Here is a 12,122-nt window from a genome sequence, read left to right as displayed (position 1 = left end):
TGCTAGTTCGCCACACTTTCTCATACTTTTATAACCCAACCACAAAGATTCCATCTCGTTGCTTCTCACATGGCTCCCATCCCATTTTCAAAGCATACCTCTAAGTCCTAAAAACTTCAGATAGAAATGTCAAGACATTTCTGAATTTTTAACTTCGTCTATTTCACACAGTGCTATGACACATTACTCTAAATAGTCTTCTTGGCTGCCTCAAAATGTTCACTCAAGTCATGAGAATGATTTCCATGGTGACATTTAAGTTGCCAGGCCACAAGGACAAGCAGGTGGTTGGTCTCAGGCTATACCACTAAAGTCTTTAGTGAACTCAGTAGACAGTATCTTTCCTCTCACTAGACAGGCAGACAGTTAAAGCCCCATTGATACAGAAAACCAAGGTCCTTACCAGTTCAATAAACTTGTAATCATGATCATCCCCCAAAATTACTGCAACAAGGAGAATACACATAGAGAGTGTTGGGTCACAATGCCCCAACTGCAAGCATTCTTTACAGGTACTCCAGGGGCTTCTATGGGGAAGCTTCATTTTCTACACAAATAAAGGGGTCAGGTTTTGTGCTCTAAGCAGCTCATTGTGCATAACAAAAGCTCCTTTTCATTATTGACTCACTCAAGAAAATCCAATCAGAGCTTAATTAGTACATTCCTATTCAACAAGAAGTGGTAAAGAAAGAAAGAAAAAGACCCACCAGTTATCCAATTTTAGGAAGAAATCTCTTATCATTCTTTTTTTTTTTTTTTTTGAATTGAGACAGAGTCTCACTTTGTCACCCTTGGTAGAGTGCCATGGTGTCATAGCTTACAACAACTCTCTTGCCTCAGCCTCTCAAATAGCGGGAGTTACAGGTGCCCACCTCAAAGCCTGGCAACTTTTTTTTTCTTTCTTTTTTTAGCACGCCTGGGACGGGTTGGAACCCACCAGCCCCGGAGCCTGTGGCCGGCACCCTATCCACTGAGCTATGGACCACCCAGCCTGTCATTCCTTTCTGAAGGCATTATTGTGCACTCTTTAAAGTACCTCTCTAACCTGTTACTTGGCAACAAAATTGGCCTAGCAGAGCATCAAAGACACAGGAACCAGAGATGAGCATTTTTTCCCATAAGACCATCTAGTTTCTCAGAAGTGCATACACTGCACACAGTGACCTTGGCCACGAGATAAGCCATTTTAAAAGGCTGTACATAAAAATGACTGTCACAAAAAGGAAAACACTCTGTAGTTACCATTCAAATTCTCTCAGAAACAGTAAATATTCTCTTCTTACTAAACTGAGTCCTTTATTTGCAATTGAAGTGCAGTATGTCTTAATAGCCCACACACTCTCAGAGACGGAATTGGAATAGCTATTGACTCTACAAGGGAAAGCCTACTTCATTTGGTGGTTTGGGTGGGGTCAGGGGACAAAAAATTACCAGTTCAATTGCCTCTTAAAAATAGTTTCATTTTTCTATCTCTATATCACCTTTGTTATGAGACTAGTGTACAGATACGTGAGTTCTAAAGTAAAAATCACCAGTATTAAAGTTTTGGAGATTAAACATCAGTGACTTTTTAAAAGAGCACATAGAAAACAAAGTTTCCCATTATAACATTTTTTTATGTTTCCATTTCTCAAATGGAAAAACCAAGAGCTAAAGGGAGTAAAATTTTTTGAAATTGACAACATTTCAAACTAATTGGGATTACTCAATTCTAAAGAAACTTTTAAAGCTTACCTTAATTAAAAACTGTTAGTTTTCAACCCTGAAATTACTACTATGCTCACAGAAATAAATAAATGGTATACGGAAAGCTTAATTTAAAAATGCAAATATAAAGTACCTGGTAATACTCTCAGTCATCTGAGAAGCACATGATGGTTTTGACATTGAAGGTAAAAAGCCAGTTGCGATCTGTAAGAATTAAATATCATGATCATTTAAACAATCAATAGAATAACTTTTTGATAAAACTTAATCAAACGGTACAGACCAATCTCATTGCAGATCCATGTGCAGAATTTTATTTTGGTAAATGAATACAATTTACCAAACAAAAAGAAAATAAAAAATTAGAAATCAACTGCACAAATAACCCATAATTAATATTAATACATTCACTTCCTGAAAAATATTCATTTCTACTTTAATAAATGTTTATATGGTGATCCATTATGCAAACATTTTAATATGACCTCCAAGTAATAGTTTAGAAATAAGATTTCTTTTAATCACAGGATTTTCAGTTGCCAAATATTCTCTGCCATTTTCTTAAAAAAATGAAAATTAAAAAACAAAAAGCATTGCAAGATTTCTACGTTGTTGGGGGAAGGGAATACTACTACTCAGTGTATTACTAATAGGATGTAGTATTTGAATAAAGTGTGAAAGGGATACCAGAAAGGGGAAGGTTTGGTAAAACTTCACAATACTTAAAGACAACAAAATTGTTCCCCAGGCTTTATACAATAAGTTTAAGTATACTCAAATAACTTCAAGTTTTCTGTGTTGTGATCTAAAGGATAATCATTCATATCATAAATGACTTCTTAAAAATAAATCTTACCATTTATGCATTAAAACTTAATGCTGTGATGTGTCTCATTTTGAATGCTCAAAATAATAAAACTATAGGGAAAGGGGCAGGTATTACTTTCCTAAGAGGATTCAAATCACTCCATTAGACTGAATTTAGAGTTCTGCTCCAAGTTCACAGGATTTTTAAATAAAAACAAGGCTGTGCATATACACCTTAAAAGATCTCGCCACATCTCTAATTTCTTGACTTGAAGTTTGTTAAGTACCATCTTCTTCTTCAATGTGTCATTTTATCTTTTTCTCCCTGCCAGCACACTCCCTTTCCTCTAACTCAATAGTCCACAAATAGTTTCTGAATGGCTACTGTGGACATATATGCACTTTTGCTGTATTTGAGGCACTACATCACTGTTCTACTAATAATGCCAATCCTACCAAAGTCAGATTTCAGGTTTACTTTACACATATAAAAATAGGATACTGGGATACAGGAGTTTTCTGAGTACTGTTAAATGTTATGTCTCTTGCCTTGCAGCACTTTGGTGACAGCATCAAGCATCCATGCATTGTGTATCAAAACATACTTTTTGGAGGTGACTGCCAATCCAGAATAAAGCAATGTCATCACAGGATTATGGTTTCATAATGTTTCCTTGTTGACTTTTTTCTAGGTATTAACACAGCACTTGAGTGCCTGGATATGACTACAGGAACAAATTTCTAATAGAATGTCTATGTTTTCTAAAAGGTAATGAAATGTATCCATAACACTAGTCTTTTTCTAAAGTGACAAATACAAATTGTATATATTTCTGGTTCATGATAATATGTTGTAAAGTATGAATACATTCTGGGATGGCTAAATCAAGCAAATTAACATAGTTGTTAAACCTCAGATATGTTTTTGTGTTGAGGACACTCAAAATCTACTCCTAGTCATTTTCAAGTTAAATTTTCATTTCATTTTATATTGCCACATCATCATTTTTACCCAGCTATATAGCAACAGACCTTCTAGCTATAAACAGTTTATATATTAATCATATGCAAGCATTCAACAGATGGAGTCTTTTCAGGTAACTTTGAGAAAATAAAGGTTTTAAAGGCAAATTTTCAACAAGAACAATGAGGTTGATATTTGTCAGAACTCAAAAATTAACGTTTATCTTCGCTAATTATCTTTTGACTGAAAGCTACAATGAAATCTTGGCAGAGATGAGGCTTAGGAACTGAGCTGGTTAGAGTGGTCATTTGAAGGCACTCGGAGAATCTATGGGTACATGGGAAGAAAGGAGCAAGCAGGCCTAACTATAAACCCAGATTCAAAGAGTAAAAACAGTGGCCCTTGTGGAACCAATGAGAAGTAAAGACAGTGAAGGTATCAGAGCCCTGGAAAACTGCTGGAGTCTTCCAGAACATCTGCAAACAGTGTACCTATTTTACTCTGGATCCACAGATATGCTGACTAAACTAATTACACACTTCGAGATCAAAGCCACGCCAATAGCATATGTCTACTAAGAACCAAATTTACAAAAATCATCACATGATTGCATGTCTTCTTGCATAAGAAGACCATCTTCTCATTCTTTCCCAGAAAAACAAAGTCAGACACTGGGAGGGAACATTTAGGAATGTGAGTTTAGAACTTCCTCAAAAGAAAGAAGCCCCGTCTCAAGAGCACCTCCCCGGAGAACAAGGCTCTGCCTCCCTTCTTCGCCCAGGGACGCCCGGGCCCACCGCCCACTCGGCTGCTGCCTCCCGCTCTCTTTAGCTGTCTGCCGCCACCGCCGCCACCGCCGCCTCTTCCCCAGCGGCTCGCCCCTTTTCCGGGGGCCTCTGCCCCCTTCCTCCAGCCTCCGCTGTCTCTGCAGCCCCGCGCCCCCACGGAAGCCTCCAGTGGAGGCGGCGGCGACGCCTTTTACCCGGTGCCGTCTCCGCCGCAACTGCCTCGCCGCAGCCCCAGTGCCAGCCCTTCCCGGGGACGAGGCCGGCGAGCGCCGCCTCCTGGCCCAGGGCCTCCGTGGAGCACGCGCTGGCCTGAGGCGCCGCGGCGGTCCGACGTGCTCGGGGACGCGGTCCTCCAGCGCCTGCGCGACCGGTAGTGCCTGGAAGCGGCGTTCGGGACCCCGAGACGGGCCTGCCGGGTGCCGCAGCGCACTCACGTCGGGCCCAGCTTAGGCGAAGTGCGCGCGCGGGTGCGCGAGGTACTGCGGGAGGCCGAGGCCGATGGCGCCGCCTGGGCCCTGCTGCACGCCGAAGCCGCGCTGCTGCGTGCCCAACTGGCCGAGCGGCTGCAACCACTCACCCAGGCCGCCTACCTGGGCGAGGTGCGGCGGAGGCTGGAGAGGGTCCGGCGCCGCTGGCTGAGGCTTCGCGAGATGGCTCGGGAATGGCAGGCCGAGCGGGAGGAGGTGGCCAAACTATCCGCCCCGGCAGCGCGCAGCGCGGCGGATGGATGCTGTGCCAGGAACGGTCGTCGCGTGCGGTCAGGATGGCCAGACCGGTCCGGGACTCACCGCTCGCCTCGCCGGGTCACGTGACGCGGTCACGTGGCGCGCAGTCGGAAACGGGTCTCCTGGAGGCTGAGGCGGCGAGGCGCGGGGGAGCTGCAGCGGTTGTCACCACCACAGCCCGGGAGGTGAGACTGACGTGGGGACTGTTGTCACCCGCCGCAGCGCTGGCGCCGTCCCACACCTGTATTCTATTTCCTACGATTTTGAGTATTGTTGGATTGTATTCATTAGTGAAATTGGTATGTGTGTGTGTGTGTCTTTTTCTTAATGGGTCCTTTTTATGGTTTTGGTATCAGAAAGATATTTGCTCCAGAGGATGAATTGGGAGTGTTCTTTCCTTCTCAATGTCTTTGAATGGATTCTGCGGCATAGGTATGAGCTCTTCTTTGAATGGTTGTTTAAATTCCGGTGTAAAATCATCTGGTCCAGGACTTTTTGTTGTTGTTGTTAGAAGCTATTTTACTTTTGCAATTACTGTGCTTGATATTGGTGTGTTGAAGAGTTCTAATTCTTCCTGGTTAAGTCTAGGTAGGTAGTATGATTCCAGGTATTAGTCCATTTCCTCCACAATGTTAAATTTCTGGGCATAGCAATTTTTGTAGCAATCAGAGATAATCTCTTGTATTTCTGGGACATCTATTGTTATTTTCCCTCTTTCATTTCTCAGTGAAGTTATTAGAGATCTTACTTTTCTGTTTCTAGTTAGACTAGCCAAAGTTTTATCAATTTTTTTATTTTTATCAATTTTATTTTTTATTTTATTTATTTTAAGGAACCAACTTTTTGTTTTCTTAATCTCCTGAATGGTTCTTTTCTTCTCAATTTCATTTTCTTCTGCTCTGATTTTGGTTCTTTCCTTTTGCTAGGTTTGGGATTGGATGGCTCTTTCTTTTCCAGTTCCTAGAAATGATGCATTAGATTGTTGATTTGTGCCTTGTATTGTTATTGGCTGTGGGCATGTAATGCAATAAATTTCCCTCTTATGACTGCTTTCTCAGTATCCCGGAGGTTTTTCATCATCATTTTGTTAGACATATCTAATGATTTTCTCTTTGTCTTCTCCTTGAAATAGTTGTGTTTCACATAAGATCATTTAGTTTTTATGATTTGGGGAATGAAAGTTTTTGTTGGAAATGAGTTCAACCTTGATTCCATAGTAGTCTGTAAGATACAAGATATAATTTCTATTCTTTTAAATTAGGCGAGGTTTGATTTGTGTCCTAGGATATGGTTAGTTTTGGAAAATTATTCATAAGCTAACGGGAAGAATGTGTATTTGGTAATATTGGGGTGGTATGTTTTGTAGCGTCATGTTAAAGTCGATTGTTTCTTTGCTCAGTTTGTGTTTGGAGGGTCTGTCCAGTTCTGTCAATAGGGTGTGAAGTCCCTAGAAATTATGCTGTTATAGGATATAATATTGTTCAGACTTGTTAGAGTTAATTTTGTAAATCTGGAAACATTTAATTAATTTGGGTGCATAAATACTTAGGATTGAGATGTCTTCTGGTATTGTTCCCTTGACCAGTATGTAGTGTACTTCATTTTTATCATTCCTTTCCTTTTGTGGTTTGAAGCCCAATGTATCTTGAAATTGTGACCCCTGCTTTCTTTTGATTTCCATCTGCCTGAAATATTGATTATAATCCCTCAACCTGAGTCTTGTTTTGTCCTTAGCTGTTAGATATGTTACCTGAGGACAGCATATAGTTGGCTTGTGCTTTTGATCCAGTCATCTGGTCTGTGTCTCATCAGTGGGTAATTCAAGCCATTCACTATGGCTTGACTATGATGGATTTGTGTTTGTCTTTTGTGAAGGTTGCCACCTACATTTATCACTTGTACCATTGAGGAAGTTAGGCTATGACCTTTAATTTCTGTGTGTCTTTGCTTGTGGTACATTGTTATGTTCGATGTGTAATATTACTCTGGAATACTTCCTGGACAGGGGGTCTTATAGTGGCAAATTTCTTCAATGTTTGTTTGCAAGGAAAACATTTGATATTATCCATTGAATATGAAACTTAGTTAATAGTTAAAAAAAAAGGGAAAATATTAAAAGTACATGTATTGCGTGGTACGTAAGTAATGCTCCAGGATTAGGAAAAGCAAAATAAAAAGAAAAAACCTTTTCTTCCTAATGACAATAGGTGGCACTTCTTGGTTAAGAAGGGAAAAAAAAACCCAGTACTCTGTATTCTGCATCTGCTAGGGGTGGGATGTTATCAGCTAGTTGCCAAAGAGATCCAGTCTTGTTTTCCTGCTTCATTGATGTTATTCTGGGCTTGATCGCTAACTGTATGAGAGGTGAATCCCCATGGGGGTGGTAGAGGCAAATTCCTGAAGCTTATTCCAGACTATGAGGTGGGGAGGCGGGGAAGACTCTGCCATCCAACAGTTCCCTGCAGCCACAGATGGGGCAATGTCGTAGGCATAATCTGCTCACCTCTGCCCATGTGTCCAAGGAAGTCAGCCCTGGGGTAGTTCCAACTGCTGGAGTCAGAAGCATTAACATAATGGGATACTGTGAGGCTGCTCCAAGCTTGGCTCCCTTTGGTGTCAGCCAGCTCAAGGTTTTAGCATTATCCACACCTGCCTTGTCAGTCTCCAGTGTCAGCAGTGGGGACCAGGCTGCCAGGCCTCCCACTGAACAGGCTCCAGTACCAGATCTGCCCAGCCAGTGGCACCAAAATGATAGCCTGGGTTCAGGACTCTGGCTTTGTCCCTAAGAGGCAGATTATACTCTCTCCAACCCTTCAACAAAAGGCCAGCTTCTGTGCACCTGAACGTCCTGTGGGCCCTATATTCTGGCTTGTTTCGTATCAGTCTTCAGGCATGGATGGACAGGCCCTCTCAGAGTTCAGTTCAATCCCCAGTCCACTCCTACAGAATGCCATGGTGCGGTGTGGGGAAATCACCTGCAAAATTAATCCCCCAGGGATTCCACATGCAGGCTCTCTCCCTGGGTTGCTGCAGTCCTTTGCATCTGCTTTTCATGCGTGCCTCTCACCCTTCTTAACTTCGCTCCTGGTGCTCCATTGTGTCTCACTGTGCCTTTGCAATGTTGTTTCTGGACAGCACAATCCAGATGGAGGCACCTAGAGACTCCGCTCATTAGTTTTACTGAGAGCAGCTGATGAAGAAATGTCTCTAGTCTGTCATCATGGAGCCTCCCTTTCTGCATTCTTTTTAAAATCCATCTGGGTATTTATGGACTGAAAATAGATTAGAAGATTTTTTATATTTTCACAAAAATGAATGGATTATTTTGTTTCAACGTATTACTGGTGTAAAACTATTTCACGTTACATGGATCATTTTTGTGATGCTACAGTCCTGACTATAGGTATGCCCATCACTCATATGGTATTCACAGTACCCACTAGGTTGGCTTAGTCCATTTGCCTCCTTCCCTCTACCCCTTTCCCTTGGTTGATTTCCACAGACTTTTACTTCCTTCTATGCACATGTGAGCTCATCAGTAGCTCCAATTTAATAGTGACTGTATGTGGTGTTTGTTTTTCATTCTTGAGATATTTCACTTAGAAGGATGGTCTCTAGTGCCATACAGATTGTTGTAAAAGGTATTAATTTATCATTTTTTTGTGGTTGAGTGGTACTCCATGGAATACATGTACATTTAATTAGTCTACTCATGAATTTGTCAGCACTTGGTTTGTTTCCACATATTGGCAATAATGAATTGTGCTGCAGTAATCATTCAAATGCAGGTATCTTTTTGGTAAAATAATTTCTCTTCTTTTGGGGAAAAAAACCAGTAGTGGGACTACTGGGTCAAATTGTAGGTCTACTTTTAGTTCTTTGAGAAAACGTCATTCTCATTTTCATAGAAGTTTTACAAATTTGCACTCTAACCAACAGCATACAAAAATGCCTTTCTCTCTGTGTCCATGTCAGCACCTATTGATTTGGGAATTTTAATAAATTCCATTGTAACTGGAGTAAGGTGATAATGTCATTGTCAATTTAATTTGCATTACCCTAATAAGTCATGAAATTGAATATTTTTTCGCATGTTTACTGACCATTTTTTCTTATTTTTGTGAATTGTCTTTTCATGTTTTTTTGCCCACTTGTTTATAAGATGGTTTGTCTTTTCCTGTTGGTTGCTTGAGTTATTTGTAAATTCTAGTTACTAGTCCTTTATTGGAAGTGTAATTTGTGACTATTTCTTCCATTCTGTTGGTTGTCTGTTTTGATCTGTTAATTGTGTCTGTAGCAGTGCAGACGCTTTTTAGCCGAAACAAATCCCAGTTTTGGTTTTGCCATGATTGCCTTTGGGGTCTTTTTCTTAAATTCTTTGCCTAGAATCATATTTAGAAGAGCTTTTTCTACATTTTCCTCTAGAATATTTATGATTTTGTGCCATAAATCTTTTGTATATCCTGAGTTTGAGTGGTGAGAAGTAGTGGTCCTACTTCATTCTGGTGCATGTAACAATCTAATTTTCCCAGAGCCATTTATTAAATATAAATAGGGCTTCTTTTCCCCAGTGTATGTTATTGCCTGCTTTGTCAAAGATAACTTTGTTGAAGGTAGGTGGTTTTATATCTGAGTCCTCCGTTCCATTGGTGTATTTCCATATTTTTGTAGAGATACCATGCTGTTTTTGTTAAACTACAAGGCTATAGTTTCATAGTATGGCTTCAAGTGTGGCACTGGGAGTCTTACAGATTTGTTCTTTTGGTTAAGATTCAGGCTCTTTTATGGCTCCAAACAAAGTATAAAATAATTTTTTTTCTTTATCTGTGAATTATGACTTTGGCAACTTGATGGAGATCGCATTGCATTTATTAATCACTTTAGGTAGTATTGATATTTTAACATTATTGTTTCTACTAAGTCAGGATATTTGTTTATACCCTCTGCAACTTTGTTGTTCAGAGATTTAATGTTTTCCATGTTAGAGAAATTTTACTCTCTTACTTGCATGTAAGTATATCCCTACTTATTTTATTTTGTTTTTGTTTTTATGAATGTTACTTAGTCTTTGATTTGACTCCTGGCTTAACTGTCATTGTTATATAGAAATAGTATTAATTTATGTATATTGGCTTCTTATCCTAAGACTTGCTTAATTTATTAATTCCAGAAGACTCTTGGTAGAACCTTTGGGATTTTCTAGGTACAAGATTATATCATTGGGAAAAAGCGATGTTTGACCTCCACTTTACCAGTTTGGATACCTTTAATATTCTCCTCTTTTTTGTCTTGCCTAGGACTTCTAGCACTATGTCAAAAAAGAGTGGTGATAGTGGGAATCCTTGTCTTACTCTAGTTCTTATGGGCAATGCTTTCAACTTTTCTCCGTTGAATAAGTTAGTTGTGTGTTTTCCAAATATGACTTTTATAATTCTGAGATATTTTCTTTCTATGCCTAGTTTGTTCAGGGTTTTTATCATGCCTTGTTTGCTATCCTTGCATATGGAATGAAGTCATCTTGGCGCTTGATTTTTTTTTTCTTTTTTTTAGTATACTGTTTTATTCAGACTGCTAGTTTTTGTTTTTGTTTTTGTTTTTATTTAGGGTTTTTGCACCTGTATTCATAAGGGATATTGGTTTCTACTTTTCTTTTGTTATCACTGTGTCTTTCCCTGGCTTTTGTATGACTATAACATTAGCTTCATAGAATGAGTTGGGGAGGTTTCCCTTTTTCTCAATATTATGGAATAATTTCTATGTTATATATGCCCAGTATTCATCGTAGGTTTGACAGAATTCAGTTATGAACATATCTTGTGCAGGGCTTCTCTTTTTTGACTAGATTTTTCCTTACTGGTTTAATCTCACTTTTCTTTCTTTTTTTTGGTCTACTCAGTTTTCTTTCTTTCTGGTTCAGTGTTGGAGGTTGTGTGTTTCTAGGACCTTTTCTATTTTCTCTCTGTTCTGTAGATTATGTGCATAGCGATTTATCTAGTATTCCTGGATGATTTTTTTAATGAAAATTTTGAAATTATTAATGTTTTATTATACATATTGTAGTCTCTCAGAACTGAGGGGAAGGGGAAGGCCCCCCTCAAGTGAGGTAACAAACTTGCCATCAAAATTTAAATATAAATGGGTGGCGCCTGTGGCACCAGCCCCATATGCCGGAGGTGGCAGGTTCAAACCCAGCCTTGGCCAAAAACTGGAAAAAAAAAAAAATTAAATATAACTGACAATGTTATCATTAGTCCTTAATTCCTGAGAATTTGAACGTAATTTCGTTTCTGTGAACTTAATAACAAATGCTTATAATTTTTAAAATTATATGTTTGAAAAGAAATTCAACATATCAACATTAATATGGTAGTAAGGCAAACCATCATCCAACTGTATGTCTGAAAATGTCTGTTTTCTACATTATGTGTATAGTGATTTATCTAGTATTCATGGATGGTGTTTATTTCTGCAGTATGTATTTCTGCAATGTTACCCTGTTCATTTCTGATTCAGCTTATTTGGTTCATTTTTCTTCTGTTCTTAAGTAAGAGCAGATTTCAAGTTCACAGCTCTTTTCTTTCTCAGATAACCTTTCTATCATTTCCCTCTGTATTCTCCTTCTAGGATTCCTTTCTTAAATATATTGATCCACTTGATTGTGTCTAGTCAGTTTTATACTCTACATTCAGTTTTCCTTTTTAAAATTTTGTTTCCGTGAATCAATCTGTACAACAAATATGTCTTCTTTTTTTCTTTTTTTTCTGATTCATTGATTCTGCTATTGTAATGCATAGTAAATATTTCAACTAAGGTATTAAATTTTTCAGGTCTGCAATTTAAATTGGGTACATTGTATAGTTTTTATCTCTTTGTCAATATCTCAGTTTCCTCAGGCATAATTTTGATGATTTTTATTCTCTGTGTAATTATTTGCATGTAGTGTATGTTTAAGATGGTTATTTTTAATGCTTTTTTGAAAATGCAAAGACCTCCATTCCTCAAGGGTTAATTCCTAAAGATTTATTTTGTTCCAGTGGGACATGTTTTCTGTATTATCTGTATAACATGTAATCTTGTAGTAAGTTCAGATAATAGTGTTTTTGTAGTACACTGTTACATTACAAATTTACA

This window comes from Nycticebus coucang, unplaced genomic scaffold (genome assembly GCF_027406575.1).
Source record: "Nycticebus coucang isolate mNycCou1 unplaced genomic scaffold, mNycCou1.pri scaffold_43, whole genome shotgun sequence".
In the NCBI taxonomy this organism is placed as follows: Eukaryota; Metazoa; Chordata; class Mammalia; order Primates; family Lorisidae; genus Nycticebus; species Nycticebus coucang.
Note: the sequence above shows the minus strand (reverse complement) of the source record.